The 19,166-nt window shown below is 38.6% G+C and overlaps 1 pseudogene; it reads right to left on the bottom strand.

Moving 5' to 3' along the window:
- Positions 1-3,231: 3,231 nt before the first annotated feature.
- Positions 3,232-9,070, bottom strand: LOC143572096 (uncharacterized; annotated as a pseudogene).
- Positions 9,071-19,166: the final 10,096 nt, after the last annotated feature.

The following is a 19,166-nucleotide window of genomic DNA, read 5'->3' as shown; positions in this document are numbered from 1 at the left end:
TTTCTGTCATCCATATACCTCATATTTATTTCGTGCTCTCGCCCATAAACTTGAGCACGATTCCACATCTCCAAACGATCATGCATCTCCTTTTCGGCCAGCTCAGCCTGGGCCCCCATGAAAGTCTGATGGTCAAATAGAGCACGTGACTCTTCCGACCAATTCCCATATGTCGAGGGCCTATGCCGTTCTACTACCTCCCTCATCGACCCCATGTGGGTCTAATTATTACCATATGAATCATACCCAAAGGCACTTCCCACATAACCTGATTAAGCACCCGATTGATACTCCCCCCAACTTGGTCCTGTCTGACCCGCACCCATGTGAGTTACATGCGGATTATCTTGGTAAGTTTCATCACCACTTACTTCCTCTTCACTTTCGGGATCATCTTCTTCATTAACACCCAATTGCCTTGCATCTACTTTCAATACTCTCCATCTCCTTCCATCACTTTTCAGCTTATGATATCGTTCAAATTGTGAGTATGTCCACCCAAACCCCAAAAGTGTAATATCGAATGGTTTAAACTTTTTATAGGAACCCTTGTAACCTTCACCAATTGCCCCATACCTCTTTAACAGCGCCGTGATCAGTCGACAGTGAGGTATGATTTTCCGATCCACACTGTTTCGGCTTATCCAGATATTACTCATTACTAGTAAACGGTATGGAACAAGCGGTGATCCGCATAACAACATGTATAAAATCGGTACCTCCGGATACCGTACCTCAATCCTGTCACCTCGTCGTGGAATGACATTATTGATGCTTATCATTAACATCAACTTTGCTTCTATCTTCAAATTTTTTCGGTACAACTTCCTGGCATATGTTCCGGGCAAAAACAAATAATCCAACATGGTGTTCCACATTGGGTGTTTCTCTGGTGCATAATAGAAATCGTCTAAACTTGGACACATATACTGGTTGTGCGGCTTACTATCAAACTTCGCTATACGTTTTAAACTATCGAATGACATTTCCACCTCAATCCCGTTCACCATACCAATTAACTTATTCTTTGACGGATGAGTACCTGTAACCCGTTTCAACGTAGCCAGCCATTCTTGTCTCTCTCTATCAAACAAGTTAGTTGACTCTCTATCATAACACTTTAAGGCCGCTTCCCAACCCAACGCTCGGAACTTATCTGTGACCCCAAACGGACCAAAATCCACTTCCCTCACCTCTTTTTCACAAATAAACGCATCTGTTAGCTGCCTTAACGAGTTCATTTGTTCATGAAATAGCTCGGCTTGCCATTCAATCGGTTGATCCGCCAATGAGCCGGATCTCCAGATCGGCTTTTCATTCCTTGCCTCATATTCCTCAAATTCATCTTCTTCCTCATCTCTTACTACCAGTCTTCTTCTTTTCTGTTGTTCAGCAGGATTACTAGAGGACCCAACAGGTTCCTTCCCTTTTCGACCCATTCTTAATGTTGTAGAAGAGGAAGATGACTAAAGCTTCAAAATAAACCCAAAATTTGTCGGACCAAATTGTCCAACATCGACCAACAAAACTTGAAATTCTTCACAAACCGAGCACACAATTGAATTCCTTGCGAAATTCTAACCAAGATAGACCCAAAAAACACTTGATTTGGTTGAGAGATGAGAGAATTATGGTGGATTGAAGTAATGTGTTAGGGTTTTGATGTTTTGAGAGATGATGAAAATAATGGTGAAGTGTGTGGTGAACAACACAAAGAACCCGGTTTTAGATAATATGCAAAATATAAATATTTTTTTTTTCAAATTTCGGGTCGCTAGCCCAGCGTCCACCGTAAGCTACGGTGGCCCCTAGGCACAAATTCCTACCGTAAGGCAGAGTTTAGCCAGCGTAGGCTTTTTGTACTCCGCCGTAACCTACGGCATACACCGTAGGTTACGATGTGACCTGCAAAATATATTTTTTATTTTTATTTTTATTTTTTTTTAAACACGCAACAAAAAAAAGACAATTAATCGGAAAATCAAAAACAAAAACGGACCATTACTCGGAAAAACAAAAACAAAAACGGGATTACCCTACCCCCCACGACAAATCCGAGTTCTCCCCAACATCGGGTTAAAGAAAATTCAAAAGAATTTCCCACACTTAACTCGAAAATAGTCCAAGACAAAAACGGTAATCCCAAAGACACATTAAAATAAACTAAACTAAAATGTACAACAAACCTGGGCCTTTTAGTTGGTTACCTCATCCGGTGAACGCAAGATGTAGCTCACCTCATCAACGTCGAGCATGTTGATGTCTTTTCCTTCCAAATACGGTTTAAGTCGATGTCCGTTTACAACTTGTTTCGTTTGGTCTTGAGCATCTTCTATCTCTACATCTCCAAACCGACCCACTCGTGTAATCATACGGGCCATCCATTTACTTTTAAGTTTTCTCGGAAACAACTTTAACCTTGAATTATACAACCACACTTTTTGACCAACTTCAAAAATCCTCTTCCTCAATTTTGCATCATGAACCTTTTTCAGTTTATCTTTATACACGAAAGCACATTCATAGGCCTCATCCCGGATTTCTTCAATCTCATTCAACTTCAATTTTCTTAACTCGCCCGCTTCCTTGTAATCCGCGTTAACCTTCTTTATCGCCCAAAACGCCCGATGTGCCAACTCTATTGGTAAACGACACCCTTTCCATACACTAACCTATAAGGAGTTGTACCAATGGGAGTTTTGTAAGCGGTCCGATATGCCCATAACGCATCATCTAGCCTGGATGACAAATCCTTTCTATCAACCCGCACCGTCTTCATCAAAATTTCTTTATTTCTCGGTTGGACACTTCGACTTGTCCACTCGTTTGCGGATGGTAAGGAGTAGGAATTCGGTGATTCACATTATATCTTTTTAAGAGTTTCCCAAAATTGAAAATTTTAAAATGTGACCCACCATCGCTAATAATAACCCGCGGGATACCAAACTGAGCAAAAATGTTCGTTTGAAAGAATTTGCCAACCACCGAATGATCATTAGTTGTCGTAGCTACCGCTTCTACCCACTTGGATACATAATCAACCGCAACCAATATGTATAAAAACCCATCTGAATTTGGAAACGGGCCCATGAAGTCAATACCCCATATATCAAAAATCTCTACCACCAAGATTGGTTGCAATGGCATTGCATCTCTCTTCGATATACTACCCATCTTTTGACAATTTAAACAATGTCGAGCAAACTCACTTGCATCCTTGAAAATGGTGGGCTAATAAACCCCACATTGAAGAACCCGATAACCCGTTTTCTGACCACTAAAATGACCCCCACACGCCGATGTATGTGCATGAGTCAACACTTCCAAAACTTCGGAATCGGGAATACACCTCCTTATCACTTGATCCGAACCAATCTTAAACAAGTCCGGTTCATCCCAAATATATTGTTTCACTTGGGCCATGAACCGTTGTCTTCTTTTCTTCTCCCAATGACTTGGAATAGCCCCCGTGGCTAAATAATTCACAAAATGAGCATACCACGGTGCAGTCGATACGGCTAACAATTGTTCATCGGGAAACCGTTCATTTATTTCCATTGTGTCATCAACACCTTCTAATGGAATTCGGGATAAGTGATCCGCCACTACATTTTCACACCCCTTTTATCCCGAACCTCCAAATCAAACTCTTGCAAAAGCAATACCCACCGAATTAAACGCGCCTTTGCATCCTTTTTATCCATCAAATATCGGACCACGCTATGATCAGAATACACCACAACTTTACTTCCCAAAATATATGACCGAAATTTTTCCAAGGCATACACCACTGAAAGTAACTCTTTTTCGGTAGTAGTGTAATTCAATTGTGCCTCGGATAAGGTTTTGCTCGCATAATATATCACCACCGGCTTTTTATCCACTCGTTGGCCCAATACCGCTCCAACCATGCTATCGCTAGCATCACACATTATTTCAAACGGATTTGACCAATCTGGTGATTGTAAAATGGGTGCTTCCACTAACTTCTCCTTCAAGCTGTCAAAAGCTTGCAAACATTCATCAGTAAACTCAAAGGGGACATCTTTCAATAAGAGATTACATAAGGGTTTTGCAATTGCACTAAAACCCTTAATGAATCTCCTATAGAATCCGGCATGTCCCAAAAATGATCTCACCCCTTTGACATTTTTCGGGGGGGTGGCAAAGATGAAATTACTTTTATTTTAGCTTGATCAACTTCCATTCCCCTACTTGAAACTACATGACCCAACACAATACCCTCTTGAATCATGAAATGACTTTTCTCCCAACTTAAAACCAAGTTTGTCTCAACACATCGTTTCAAAACTCTTTCTAAATCATTGAGACAAGACTCGAAAGTTGGGCCAAAAATTGAAAAGTCATCCATAAAGACTTTAAGTGAATCCCCGACCATGTCTGAAAAAATACTCATCATACATCTTTGAAAAGTGGCCGGGGCATTACATAATCCAAATGGCATCCGCCTAAAGGAAAAAGTACCATATGGACAAGTGAAGGTGGTCTTGTGTTGGTCATCCGGGTGAATTGCAATTTGGTTATACCCCGAATACCCATCCAAAAAACAATAATACTTTTGACCCGATAATTTTTCAATAATTTGGTCAATAAAAGGTAATGGAAAATGGTCTTTAGATGTAGCGGCATTTAATTTATGATAATCAATGCAAACTCGCCACCCGGTGACCGATCAGGTGGCGATTTGTTTACCACTTCCATCTTTAATTACCTGTATACCTGCTTTTTTCGGTACCACTTGTGTAGGACTTACCCAAGCACTATCCGAGATAGGATAGATAATTCCTGCATCTAACCACTTTATTACCTCCTTCTTCACAACTTCTCTCAAATTTGGATTCAACCTTCTTTGAGTCTCCCGAGTCGGTTTTGCATCCTCGTTGGTGATAATTTTGTGCATGACTATGGATAGACTAATGCCTTTTAAGTCGGCAATTGTCCAACCTATAGCCGCTTTGTTCATCTTCAACACCTTTAACAATTCTTGTTCTTAAGACTCGTCCAAATTAGAGGCAATAATGACCGGTAATGTGTCATTTTCTCCCAAAAACGCATACTTCGAATGGCTAGGCAAGTTTTTCAACTCCAGTTTCGGTGGACATTCCAAAGATGGTTTTGTATCCGAGTTGATTTCTACCAGTAAACTTTCAATTTGATGAGTCCATGGCAGTCGTCCCTCTCTCGCCGCCAACACTTCTTGATTTTTCTCTTCCATCCTCAAAGCAAAAATGTGTACCTGTTCAGAAAAATCACAAATACATGTTTCCAAAGCATCTTCCTCATACTCATGCGGTTCACACCTGTCAACGATGTCTGCCATGAAACACTAATCATCACATAAAGAATTAGAAACGTTAGTGAAAACATTTAATCTCATCTTTCTATTTCCAAAAGCCATATCAACCGTACCCGATCTACAGTCAATAATAGCATGGGCGGTGTTTAAAAATGGTCGACCCAAGATAACTTTTTGTTGAGTCGGATCAACCGATGAGTAGTCCAAAACCAAAAAAGTCAACCGGATAGTAAAACTCTTCCACTTTTACTATAACATCCCGTACAATCCCTCGGGGAATTTTATGAGATAAATCTGCTAAAACAACCGTTGTCTCAACCCGTTTTAATGGACCAAAGTCATATTGGTCGTATAAACCCCCCGGTAAAATGCTTACTCCCGCTCCAAGATCTAATAACGCCATCGACATTTGAAAATCACCTACTTGTATATTTATTAATGGCGTTCCTGGATCTTTGAGCTTTGGAGGAAGATCCCCTTTTAGAACCGCACTTACCCGCTCAGTCAAATCAACCTGTTTAGGCACTTTTTGTTGCCTCTTTTGAGTACACAATTCTTTTAAAAATTTTGCATAAGCGGGTACTTGTTTGATTGCCTCAAGGAGTGGTAAGTTGACTTTTACCTGTTTAAAAACCTCCCACATTTCTTCTTTTTGAGGACCCCATTTTGAAATTATGTTTTTCTTACTCGAGTCAAGTAAAGCCGAAGGAAATGGAACCGCACTTGGTTCAACTCCCGTGTTTTTACTTTTTAAATTTGGGGTTTGACCCGGTGTGTGTAACGGTTTTTAAAAAATGACATATTTAGTGGGTTTGTTTGTTTTAACTTCATCATCACTCTCATTACCCATAATATCCTCAACCACCCTATCAACCAAACCCGGTGATAAATCAGTTTTATACTCTTTACCACTTCTCAAAACACTAACGTGGTTAATAGGTACATTACGAGAAAATCTATGGGAAGGATTTACCTTGGTGTCGCTCGACAATTGGCCTTTGTTTTTCTTCAAATCTGCCACTTCGGTTGCAAGTTGACCCATTTGAGTAGTCAAAGATTGGATGGCTTTGTCACGAACTTCGTCTTTTTGCATGCGCGCTTCATCGAGTTGATTTCTTCTTTGCATGTCTTGTTGCATCATCTTTAGCATGTCCATGAATTCATTCCCACTTGATGACCCTTGACCCGAAGATCCACTTTGACCACTTCCCTTTTGTTGAAATTGACTTTGGAAGCTTTGATTGTTCCCGCCTCTTAAATTCCCTTGATTATTGTATTGTTGGCGCGGAACAAAATTACCTTGACTCCCTTGGAAATTCGGGTTGGATTGAGTAGTCGGATTCCCATAACTAAAGTTTGGATGATTCCTCAACCCGGGGTGGTAAGTATTCGAGTTCATATTGTAATTTCTACCACCTCTCCCTTGACCTTGAATAGCATTGACTTCTTCACTTTGTTCATGACCCACCATACACACATCCGCCGCATGACCCAATTCAATACAATTCAAGCATACATCAATTACTTGATTTGTTGCTTGTACTCCTCCATCTTCAACCGCATGCACTTGTGGTCTCGTCACAGCCGGTCTTGCTCTCCTTGACGTTTGAGCCTTTCTTTTTGATGTAACAGCCATTTGTTCCAAGAACGCCCAATCATCTTGTTCATAATTGGTACCAAAAGTACCATTTGTGATTGCGTTCAAATCCCGTTCATCTTCCGGATTTAAACCTTCGTGAAAGGCATTCAACAACTCCCATAAAGCAATTCCATGATGAGGACAATTTTTAATCATCATGTTGAAACGCTCAAATGCCTCATGAAACGTCTCCCCCGACTGTTGTTGAAAACTTCTTAAACCCCGTCTTGCATCCGTTGCCTTTTGAGTTGTGTAAAATTCCTCTAAAAACCACTGTTGCATCTCGGCCCAAGTATAAACCGATGCGGAAGGCAAGGTGTAAAACCATCTCTTCGCCTTGTCCTCCAAGGAAAACTGGAACAACACCAATTTTACCTCATCCGCTGTAAAGCCCTGTCCCCCTATCGTGTTGCATATAGAATCATACGCTTCTAAATGAAAATAGGGTTCTTCCATTGCTAACCCTTTGTACTTAGGTAAACTTTGCAGCGCATTAGTTCTAACCTCAAAATTTTTCCATCTTGACGTTGAGGAATCACTACCGGACACGGGTTGAATGTGATAACGGGTCGAAAATGGGCTTCGATTCCCCGTACAGCTTTTTGAAGATGTCTTCTTGGTACCCCCAAAGGTACTCTCGGTTGGCCCATTTGCCTTTGCATTGGCCCTTGAGGTACAAATTGTTGAAACTGTTGTTGAGGCATTTGTCTTGGAATTTGTTGCTGCCCTTGTTGAGGATTTTGTTGAAATCCTTGTACTTGTGGTTGTGGGGCAGCTCCTTGAACAGGCCCAAATCGTCGTCCTTGTTGAGGAATTTGTTGTTGAAACTGTTGCCCTTGTGCCAGTTGTTGTCTAGCATACACAAAGTTCCCTTGATTTACTTGGCCGCTATCACCCCCCGTGTAGTAACCTTCCGCTTCATAACCCTCAAACTCTTCCTCGTATCCATCACTATAATCAATACCTTGAGTTCTCAAAGGTTGTTGATATTGAAAACTTGTCTGTGGTGGTGGTTGAAAGTTAGAAGTGGTATGGACTATGGGTGGTTCTTGTTGATAAGGAGAGGGTTGGTTCTGTTGAGATGATGATGGTCCGAAATTAGGGAAAAATTGGGAGAATGGTGGTAATGTTAATGAGGTTGGGTAAGTATATGGAGTACTTGTGGGTAAAGTTGTGTATGTTGGTTTCGGTTCATTTGGTGAAGCACAAAGGAGATTAGCCGAGCATGGTTCGGTTCGTCATTCCTTCGATTATAATGTGCATAGGAATAAAAAACAAGTCTCTAATGATTACAAAACCCACAATTGAGTTTTAAAACCTGAAAATCGCCTCCTAAGTCTCTCCAATCGAAAAAAAATGAAAAAACTCTCAAAAGTCGTCCCAAAACGAACTATAAATGGTAGTTACATATTCTGCATCAGGGTCCACCGTAAGCTACGGTGGCCACCGTAGCTTACGGTAGCCTTCAAAAATCCCACGGTGGCTTCTCTCTGTTTTACGCTAGGCTTTTCATCAGTTTCCACCGTAGCTTACGGTGGACACCGTAGGCTACGGTGGATTTTGACATGATCTTGTTTTCTTCATAACTTTCTCGTTTCATGTCCGTTTTCTTCACCGTTTCCGCCCATGTGCTCGTAATTTCGTTCTCCATATCCTCCTACCTGCAATTATACAAGTACGCGTAGTCAACTAATTCCACAAAATAAACGTGTTAAGCATAGGATTTTAATATCGTTTTTTTAACAATAAAGGGTTGTCCAATGGACTACCCGTCATAGATACCTAGGTCTATGAGTTCTAGCTTAGGAACTTGATCGATATGCTTGGGTGCTAGACTCGTAGTTTTGAGTGTTCGAGTACAGACATAGGAAGGATAAAATCTGCAAAGGATTTCGAGCATGAATGTATTTCAAGCACAAAAGGGTGTAGTAATCTAAGTCATTCGAGCATAGGTTACAACACTGCTAAGAGGAGTTACATCACCAGCATATGTTTTGTCATGATAGAGTTTTAAGTAATGTCAAGCACAATGAATAGTCGAGTAAGATTCAGCAATGAGTGTCTCGAGTATACATAACTGTGAATTTTACTAAGTACTGTCGATTACACTCCATGTCGAGCATGATCCTATACTCGAGAAGGTGAAGTCACTTCAATTTTCATTTGGCTAAGGCATCTAGCACAAGTGTATTCGAGCAACCTATCTCGAGTATATGGTTCTCGAACATCTTAATCATACAAGTACGTCGAGCATGGATAGTGCTATGGTTTCGAGTACAGTGGGATACAGCTGTTCTTTTGGCTGTATGCTCGAGCAAGGGAGGTACATTAAATTTGAATTAAATGACAACTGTCTGCACTAGACGACAAAAAGGTACTGTACTACCCAAACATTAGGTATAAAAGGGGGACTTAGAAACTTTTTCACAAATTTCTTTTCCCTCTCAAAACCTAATTGGAAAACCCTCTTGCTCGTGCATTCCCTGCTTACTCGAATACTCAATCACTGCTCGATTATACTTCGAAAAATAGCCATTAGCTCTGTTTCGACTTTGGTAAGATATCGATACTCGATTATCGTATCACCGATTTTGGAATTAGGGTTTCTAATTGATTATCTTACTAATCGTTTACTTGTTTGTGAAGGTACGCATATTACTACGGAACAGGTTACTGAAGACGCTACTCTTCTCTAACTATCCTTGAATATTGTTTCTGCATCTACTCATATTGACTATTCTTTTATTTTTGCAGAACTGATGGCGATGAAATTCGAAAAGAGACACAATATGTGTGCCCGGTTGGAGGTTGATAATGACAACAGGGAACTCGAGCTTATGCTAAATTTCTTAACTAATTCCAACTTGAGGGTAGCTTTGATTGAGAGCCCAACGATCTACAATAATCATATTACCGACTTTTGGGGCTCAGCTACATATGCGGACGATGTGAATGGAAAGAGGATTGAGGCCTCTGTGTTAAATCATGATATTTAAGTTACTGAAGCTTCAATCCGAGCAGCACTACACTTAAACAACAATCATGAAGATCAACCACTGTACTCTGTTCCAAGATTGCTGAGAGTATTTCAAGAAACAATGGGGTATCAAGGGGGTGTGAAAGAAGAACAGTTGCAGAAAGGGAGTTTTCCGATGATTTATAGATTCCTTATTCATCATGTCATCCAGTCTCTATCTCCAAGGAGAGGGACTTGGACTTTACTGAGCAGGGAACTTGAAACCTTGACAGTAGCTATTCTGTATCAGCAACCTTTTAATGTTTCAAGACTAATTTTCAATGGTCTAGTTTCCAACGCTGAGAAGGCTGTAAACCAACGATTCCTAATGTACCCAAGATTTCTATAGATTCTTATAAATAGGTCTTTGCAGAACCTACAGCAGACAGGAGAAGTACTGGAACTACAAGATCCAAACATATGTCAATGAATGAAGGATGCCAAGAGAAAATTCATTGATAATAATGATTGGGATGTTCTCCCATGGCTGTTTGTTCCTGCATTGGGTGCCATTAATGTACCTCGAACTCCAGGAAACAGTGATGATGATGATAATAGTGAAGATGGTGATGATGATGTAGATGCTGGGAATGATGGAGTTGATGATGATAATGATAATCAAGGTGGTGTTGCTGATGTTGAGCCTGTTATTGACCAAATTGCTCATGAGGAGGAAGTTGTAGAGAATTTGGGTGGCAATAATGAAGTGAATGAACAGACTGATGAACCTGTTGTGGGTCCTAGCAACATGGCAACTGAGCAGATAGACGATGATGACTTCATAGCCTCTGTAATATCAAATGTTGCTGAAACTATCCAAAAGATCACTCCACCAGAGTCAACACCACCTGAAGAACATCATGGTGATACTGACTCTTTTGAGGCTGAAGATGCTGATAACAATATCCATTCCTCCCCTGCCACTACTAGTCCTGCATTGTCTGACACTGAACAACTTCATGATACACATATTCCGTCACCACCTCCATCCCAACTACAAGAACCAATCATTTCCTCACCACCTGTTTCCCCACCAGCCCAAACAAACACTACCAATTGTCACTGCTCAACCTTCCCAGCCCATTACCATAGAACCTGAACCATACAGAATACCCTCACCAGAAACCTCTACATCTGAACAATCATCAGAACCAGCACCTAAACCTACTCAAGAAACACGACCATCCAGCCCAAATGTCTATGACTTGATTTCAGAAAATGCTACCTTAGAGTTTGAGAACATCATGTTGAGGGAGAAGAATGCATTTCTAGAAACAAGAAACAAGGCTCTTGAAACAGCTTTGCAATAGGCTTTGAGGAAGATTCAAACCCTGGAGCACTCTGAGGTTAAGAAGACCTCAGATGCACCAAAACAGGGGGAGAATATTGAGGACACAGGAGGACTGAAACTGATTGAAGATCTTTATGCTAGTTCAGGTGAAGAAGATGAAGATGAGGTTGAAGTAGAAGTTGCTGGAACATCTAATGTCCCTGAAATGATATATCAAGAAGTTATTGAAGGAGATGTTCAGGTTGAGGGGGAGTCTGGAGAAAAGGTGAATGAAGAAGAAGAAGAAGAAGAGACCCCTGAACAACTTGCCCAAAGACAAATTAAAGGCAAAGGGGTGGCTCAAACTGAAGAAGATTTGCATCCTAAAGCCATTCCAAGGGTAAGTTCTGGAGATGAGATACTACATAAAGAGGACATAGTTGATGCAGATATAGCAGAAGTTCAATCAGTTCAAAAAGTAATAGAATTGATAAATCAAGAAAAAGACAGGATATTGGTTGAAGAAGAGGATGATGGAATTGATCAAGAAGTGCTTGAGGCACTTATAGAGATGAGGAAGAAGGAGGCAGAAGAAGAGAGGTTAAGGAAAGAAGCTGATGAAGCTATTAGGGCAGCATTGGAGTCATTAAAAGCAACACTAACTAATGAACAAACTCCAATTACACAAAGTAATGATGAACATGAGCCCATACAAACTGAGCTAGTAATAACTGAACTTGAAACTGAAGAACCTGAACCTGAAACACCAAAAGAACAGGAGTTCGGTTTAGGTCCAGTAGCCTATGAAGATGATACAATTGAGATATCTGCAAGCTCAATGGTTAAACTGGTCATAATGAGAACACTCATAGATGTATTGAATAAACCAGAAGGTCATCATCTTGAGATTGTATCTGCTGCAAGAAAGGCTCAAAAAGATTTTATCAACTTAAGCAGTGGCGTGCAATCCGAACCAAGAGTAGAGGAAGAGGTTGAAACTACTGAACCCATCATACATGAAGTTATTGAAGAGAGTGAAAATACTTATGTCAAGGAACCGATCATTGAAGAAATTGTTAAGGAAGAGCCTGCAACTCAAACCACTCAACTGATTGTTGAAGAAGTTGCTGATGAAGAACAAGGAACCGTGAATGAAGAACCAATTGTTACTAAACCAACCGAGCATGAAACTGAAGCAAGAGACTCCTTAAAAAGAAAAGAAAATACTGAACTTGAAATACCCAACCCAAAAAGGCAGAAGTCTGTGAATGTAAAAATGTACAAGAGAAGGCAGGCCAAATTTGCAGAAGTTGAAGGGGCTCAGTCAATCAATCTTGAAGAACCAATGATTGGAGCCCTTCACAATCTTGATGAACAAATTGATCTTGATGATGAAGAAAAGAGAGGTTTGAAGGATGATGATAAAGAAGATGAAGACAAACATATCTCATAAGCCTTGACTATGACTTGAAGTACCTTCAAAGATTATCAAAAGAAGAAATTGCAAAAGAAGCTGAAGGATGGAGACAGAGGGAATCAAAGAGACTATTTCTGATAAAGGCTGGACACAAGCCTGCCTTCCTGAACCTCCAGTCATTTGACTCAATCGAAAAAATCTACAAGAATGCTCTTGTAGTCATTGCAAACTTTGTGGAAAGGGTAAACAAGAAGAAGAGGGTAAGTGATGACACATAATATGAGTTAATCAAAGCAAAACATAAAGAAATTCAATTTTTGCAAGTACACGGCTTTGAATACAATTCTTTAATCAAACTTTCTCTGGATGAATTGAAAAGAAAAGTAAAAAGTGTTAAAGATTCTCACAAAATTCAAAAGAATAATGTTGTTCTTGAAAGAGAAAAGAAGGTAAGGCTGCAGATGGAGAAGGAGAAGGAGGAATATGAAAAGAAAGAGGCTGAAGCTAGAGAGTGGTTTAAAGACCCACAAAGAGTCCAAACGTTAAAAGATATAGTGATGGAAAAGGGCATGACTGAGGAAGAATTTGACAAAATGCCTCATGCTCAACTCCTGTACATATACAAAAGAGAGCAGAGAATGTATCTGGAGACTCAGAGAAAATTGGAGGAAGACAAAAGAAGAATGGAGGAGTTAGTCAGAGCTGAAATGATGAGTGCCTTACACAAAAAGGGTGCTAATATGGGAAGACTCATGGTATAATCTGACGAGACAATCAAGATATGGTATGAAGAGGCTAGATTGGAAGAAGCGAAGAAGAAGCAACATGTCAGTACAAGTCGTAACCCACAAGGTCTGAGATTGTGAGGCCTGAGCATCCAAGAAATTTGAATTTTCCCACAAATTTCTACTTTGACAAAAGATTCAAGACCTTAAGGGTGATCACTGAAGACAAAGAAGAGACTCTTATTATCTTTAGGGATGATTTGAGAAATTTTTCAGAAGAACAGCTGAAGAAGATGGCAGAACTCAACCTATATGATAATCAAGATAGGACTCAACCTGCTGGGCAACAAAGGAATGACCTCTCCAAATTCATCAAGGAGCAATCTGCAAGGGGGTTTCCATTCCTGAAACAAAAGAAAAGAGAAATACATAGCCAAGCAGAAAAAGAGAGAAGACGGAAGAGAATAAATGAAGTTCACACTCTAGAACTCTCTATTTGAGTCAAAGAAGAGAAAGACTCAACAGGAAAGTAGCTCTACAGCAAAAAGAATGACTTTGAGGGAATGCTTAGCCATGAGAAGGGAAATGCATGAGCCAAACTCAACAAAATGGAAGGATTTCCCATCTCACCTATAATAGACATAATGACTCAATTTCGTTGAAGAATGAATCAGGAGGAACAATTGCAGTGATCAAGAATGATGAAGATCTTCGATTTATACATCCTCAAGACCTTCAAGACATAATAGATGCTGAGTTTCCTTTTGACTCTCTAGATGTAGTGGAGCTTGATATGATCAAACAGAAGGCTGCCCTTGTTATACTCGAAAAGGAAAAATCTGACACAAGGAGCAGAAGGAGGAGAGAGCAGAATAAAGACTAAATGATGATCATTTCTTTTTTGTTTATCTTTGTATTTTGGTTTTACTTGTATTTTGATATGTAAAATTTGATGTGTAATGCCCAAGAGGCAAAATTCCTTTTATGTAATGAAATGACATGTTCTTAAAATGATTGTCTTAGATATTTGATACATGTGTAACTCTGTGCAGGTGTGTTTGGGTGCATCTGAGTTTGTTCCAGTCTAGGAGGAGATTGTTGGGTTTGATTTTCAATAAGGAAGATTGGAATCTTTTCAACCTCCTCAGGAAACGGCTAAGTATGGACTTTGAGCAAGCTTAAACTATCGAGCATGGTTTTACTACTTTGAGCAAGCTTAAACTATCGAGCATGATTCTTCTAAGTGTTAAAGCTTCGAGCAAGCTACACTTCGACGAGCAAGAGTGTTCTTCTATCAAGTATGGATTGCCAATCGAGCAAACAACATGATCATTCAAGTTTTAACAAAGTGTTACAAGCACAGGATGTCCAAGCACATGGTGACGAGCATGGATGCAATAAGAAGATGTCATATGCTCGAAGCATGGACTACGAGCATGGTTCAATCTCCCGAGCAAGATTTACATCCGAGCATGCTAAAGATTGCTGAATAAGACAAGATTGAAGGCATCAAGAAGAATGAGCTTGCTCAATGGACTAGTTCGAGCAAAGCAAGGATTAGTCAAGAAGAATGAAGTCTATTGGAGGAGAATATTTTCTCTGAAAATATTCTAAATAAAGTATGCTCGAAGACACTCATCAAGCATACCCTGCATACTGAAGTATAGTCGAGCAGGATACACATCATGCTCGAAGACACTTACACTTGTATTTAATTTTGTCAATCATCTATACTACTAAATAAATAAACCTTTCCTCTAGCCACGTGTCATTCATTTAGCCCACCCTCACTCATCCATTCCCGCCTATGTCCACAATCCATTTACAAACCATTTTCATAAACCCGGTCCGATTCTAATTGTTACCACCAGTGTTGAACGCCTATCTTTCAAACAAACCCTAATTCATCCTTCGTCTCCTCCTGACTGGTGTAATCAGGCTATGGAATGCCTTCATCTCTATTCGTCTCCTCTCCTGTGTTGCAGCCACACCCGCACCCGCCACCGCCATCGCCACCCCCGTTTTCTCACTGGATTCCACTTCTCCGGTGTTGCAGCACCCGCCACCACCACCGCCACCGCACCCGCCACCGCCACCGCTGGTATGTTAGAGTTGTTGCTTTCTCATTTGATTCGGTGTTCTTTAACTATTAATATAAACCCTAAATCGATTTGATTATATATTTAGGCATTAACCGATATTGATTCCACTTCTCCGGTGTTACCGCAGCATGTTCGGACCGCCAATATGTTATAGTTGTTGCTTTCTCATTTGATTCGGTGTTCATTAATTATTTATATAAACACTAAATCGATTTGATTATATATTTAGGCATTAATCGATTCCACTTCTCCAGTGTTGCAGCAACATGTTCGGACAGCCGGTATGTTATAGTTGTTGCTTTCTCATTTGATTCGGTGTTCGTTAATTATTTATCAACACCAAATCGATTTCATTATGTACTTTGGCATTAATTGATTAATAAGCGTCATCTTTGGTGTTCGTTAATTACTTATATAATTAAGCTATTTCAAGTTATATTAATCTGTCATCCCTCTTTTCTCATGATGCGAACTAATACTATACAAATGACTAATCGAATATTTATGAGTAGCAAATTCTAAGTTTTAGATCCTTGTCAGCTTCAACTGAACTCTGGTGTGGTCACATGCATCCCCAAAAAAGAATGCTACAACAAATGTTTTAAATCTTTGTACATTTTGTGTTCGTTAATTATTTATATAAACCCTAAATCGATTTCGTTGTTTTAACAAAATGTTCTTCAATATTGTGAATTTCGATTAAGATGTTTGTTATTAATGCATAGATGTTATATCACTAATACAAGTATATGTTATTTATCTTTAACATAAAAGAATATGTTTATTAACATAAACGAATATGTTTGCCATATATATCAAAATATCAAATTTTTATAAATATTTGTTACTAACTTTTAAATTTCATCTATTTTTGTTAACGTAAAAAAATATGTTTGCCATATATATCAAAATATTCTGTTTGACTTTGTTTTGTATTTAACCCATTTCTAATAATTTTAATTATGGAAAATAATATCTAAGGAAAATCAAGACCCCATATTGGTTACTATCTTTTAAATTTCTTCTATTTTTGTAAACATAAAAGAATATGTTTGGCATATATATCAAAATATTATGTTTGACTTTGCTTTGTATTTAACCCATTTCTAATACTTTTAATTACGGAAAATAATAACTAACGGAAATCAAGACCCCAGATTGGTTATTAACTTTTATATTTCTTCTATTTTTGTTAACATAAAAAGAATATGTTTGCTATATATATCAAATTATTCTGTTTGCATTTGCTATATATTCTTTAATAACAATCCACCCTCATCACTATCACCATCGAAGACGATCTAACTATCACGGTAATAGTAATAAGTCTCTCCCTTTAATTTGTATACTTTGTTATATGTTATTACTTACGAAACACATTTTTTTTATCAATGACTCTAATACACAAAAACATGGAGCCAAAAAATTTGATCAAACTTAGGGAACTTGATGCTACCAAGACAAACTATACAATCAAAGTTCTAGTTGTTAGACTATGGAGAAAACCTAACGAAATTTGGTCGATCGAAATGATTATAATGGATGAGGAGGTAAATATTTACCAAATTTTTTTTTCTTTTTATAATATTCAGCAGTTTCAACTACATAAACTTTCAGGGAACAAAGATGCAGGCAAGCGTCTTCAAAACTTTCTTTCCTAAGTTTGAAGAACATCTCCGAGAGAATGAGTGCTACTTCATTTTTAGGCCCACACTAGCCGACAGTGACGCAAAAATCAAGCATGTGGACAATGGCCAGAAAATTTCTTTCCATTGGCAAACAGACCTAAAAAAATGCACCACCTTCAAAGGCTCCAAGTATGGTTTTGAATTCACCAATTTTGGTTCCATTTTAAAAGGCCCCCTACTTCAGTACAGTTGACTCGGTTAGATACCGTATTATTTTTTTATTATTTACTCTTAATTGTTTAACACACATTAAAACTCTTAACGCTCTAACTTTATTTCACACTAGATATTATTGGATATGTCTACAAATGCTATGAGGTGGAGAAGAAACCGGTAAGAGGTGGCAAAGAAGCAATCAAGATGGACATCAAATTAGAAGATTTGGAGTAAACAACTCAAATATACTTTTTTTATTCATTTGCACTTAACTATATTTATGTTATTCATATCGACAATCTTACAGTGGTAATCACATCATATTAACCTTGTAGGAGGAACATTGTCAGCAAATGTTGAACTACATGCAAAATAAGCAAGAGGCTCATGTTTTCCTTATTCTTCAATTCAGAAATCTGCATATATACGGACGTAAGTAAAAAATCATGTCATTATTTCATTGTACTTTAAATAACTAACGAATTTCTGTTTATATTACAGATAACAAGACTGTTTCTAATGTTTATGATGCGACACGGCTGTTTATAAATTCGCCAATTGATGAAATCCTAGAATTTAAGAAAAGGTACATTGTTATTAAACTGCATGTTTAAAATAATTACCATTTATATTACCTTTACTTTCTAAAGGTAATACTACCATTGTAATACTATAACTTAAAAATAGAATCTGTACAGCCCATTCTTGTAACATCTCAAATTTTTCGAAACCGCATTCGTTTAAGTTTAACCCGACCGGAAATATTTTTAGATCTTTAATATTAATCAAAATCCAATATTTTTAAGTAAATAAGTTTCCTAGTGTTCACTTTAGGTCCCTCATACTTAATATATTGTTCAAACCTTAAACAATTCACAAAAGATTCATTTAAAGTCCAAATATCAAACTTCAATGGCCATAATCGTCAAAAAAATCAAATCTCTCTTTTCCTCCCCAGAGCGCCGCGCGTGGGGCTGCTCTTGGTTGGCCGCGCAGCGTGGGGAACCCTCTGATCAGATCGTTTAAGCTCTAGTTCGTTTCCTAGTTCGTTTAAGGCATAAAATCATTTATTTTAGGCATGTTTGAGTGAATTAAGGTCCAAGTAAACATCCTATAACTAAAATGCAAGTCCTAGTTCGTTTCCCTTGCCCAAGATCAGATCTTTATGGATCTTTCATTGATTATTTCCTTTAAACCATATTTACTTGCTTAAACGGGCCAAAAGTCCATAATTAGTTTGGTTTAGCTATTCCTATATAAACACATCATAATTTCCTGCTGTAAACCTTAATCTAACCCTACTAGACCTCCTCCAGCCGTCACCTACCTTTGTTCATCCTCCAACCCTTCGGTTCTTGCATATTCGTTAAAGATTCAAGACTTGTTCGTTGACTTTGCTTGCTTTAGGATCTTTGACTCCCGTTTCTCATTCTATTGACCACCGCCCGATTCGCTTGGCAACGGTCTTATTCTATTTATTTGCTCATGGTTGATTTACCGGCGCCCGATTCGCTTGGCAATGGTTTAATCGACAACTTACTTGCTTATGGTTTGATTTCATTACCGCATTTATTACGTTTTGCTTATTTATCATATTAACATTATTTTGGTGTCAAAACTTGGTGGTAAACTCACTCAACATGTTTGTTGACAAAAACTCAATTTTCTACGCATATCCAGGTTGTTTGAAGTTGAAGTATGGACGCTTAGAAAGACCTTAGGGTTATAATGAAGGCAAACTTGGATTTAAACTTGTTATATTTATTTATTTGAATTGTTTTTGTTGTATTTGATTATTGTGTGTATTATTTGAATGAAATAATTAGTCAGATATTG

The sequence above is a fragment of the Bidens hawaiensis genome, unplaced genomic scaffold (assembly GCF_021521415.1).
Source record: "Bidens hawaiensis isolate Kalapana, Puna unplaced genomic scaffold, B.hawaiensis_p1.1 tig00025723_1, whole genome shotgun sequence".
Lineage (NCBI taxonomy): Eukaryota > Viridiplantae > Streptophyta > Magnoliopsida > Asterales > Asteraceae > Bidens > Bidens hawaiensis.
This window is presented reverse-complemented; position numbering and strand designations above follow the sequence as displayed.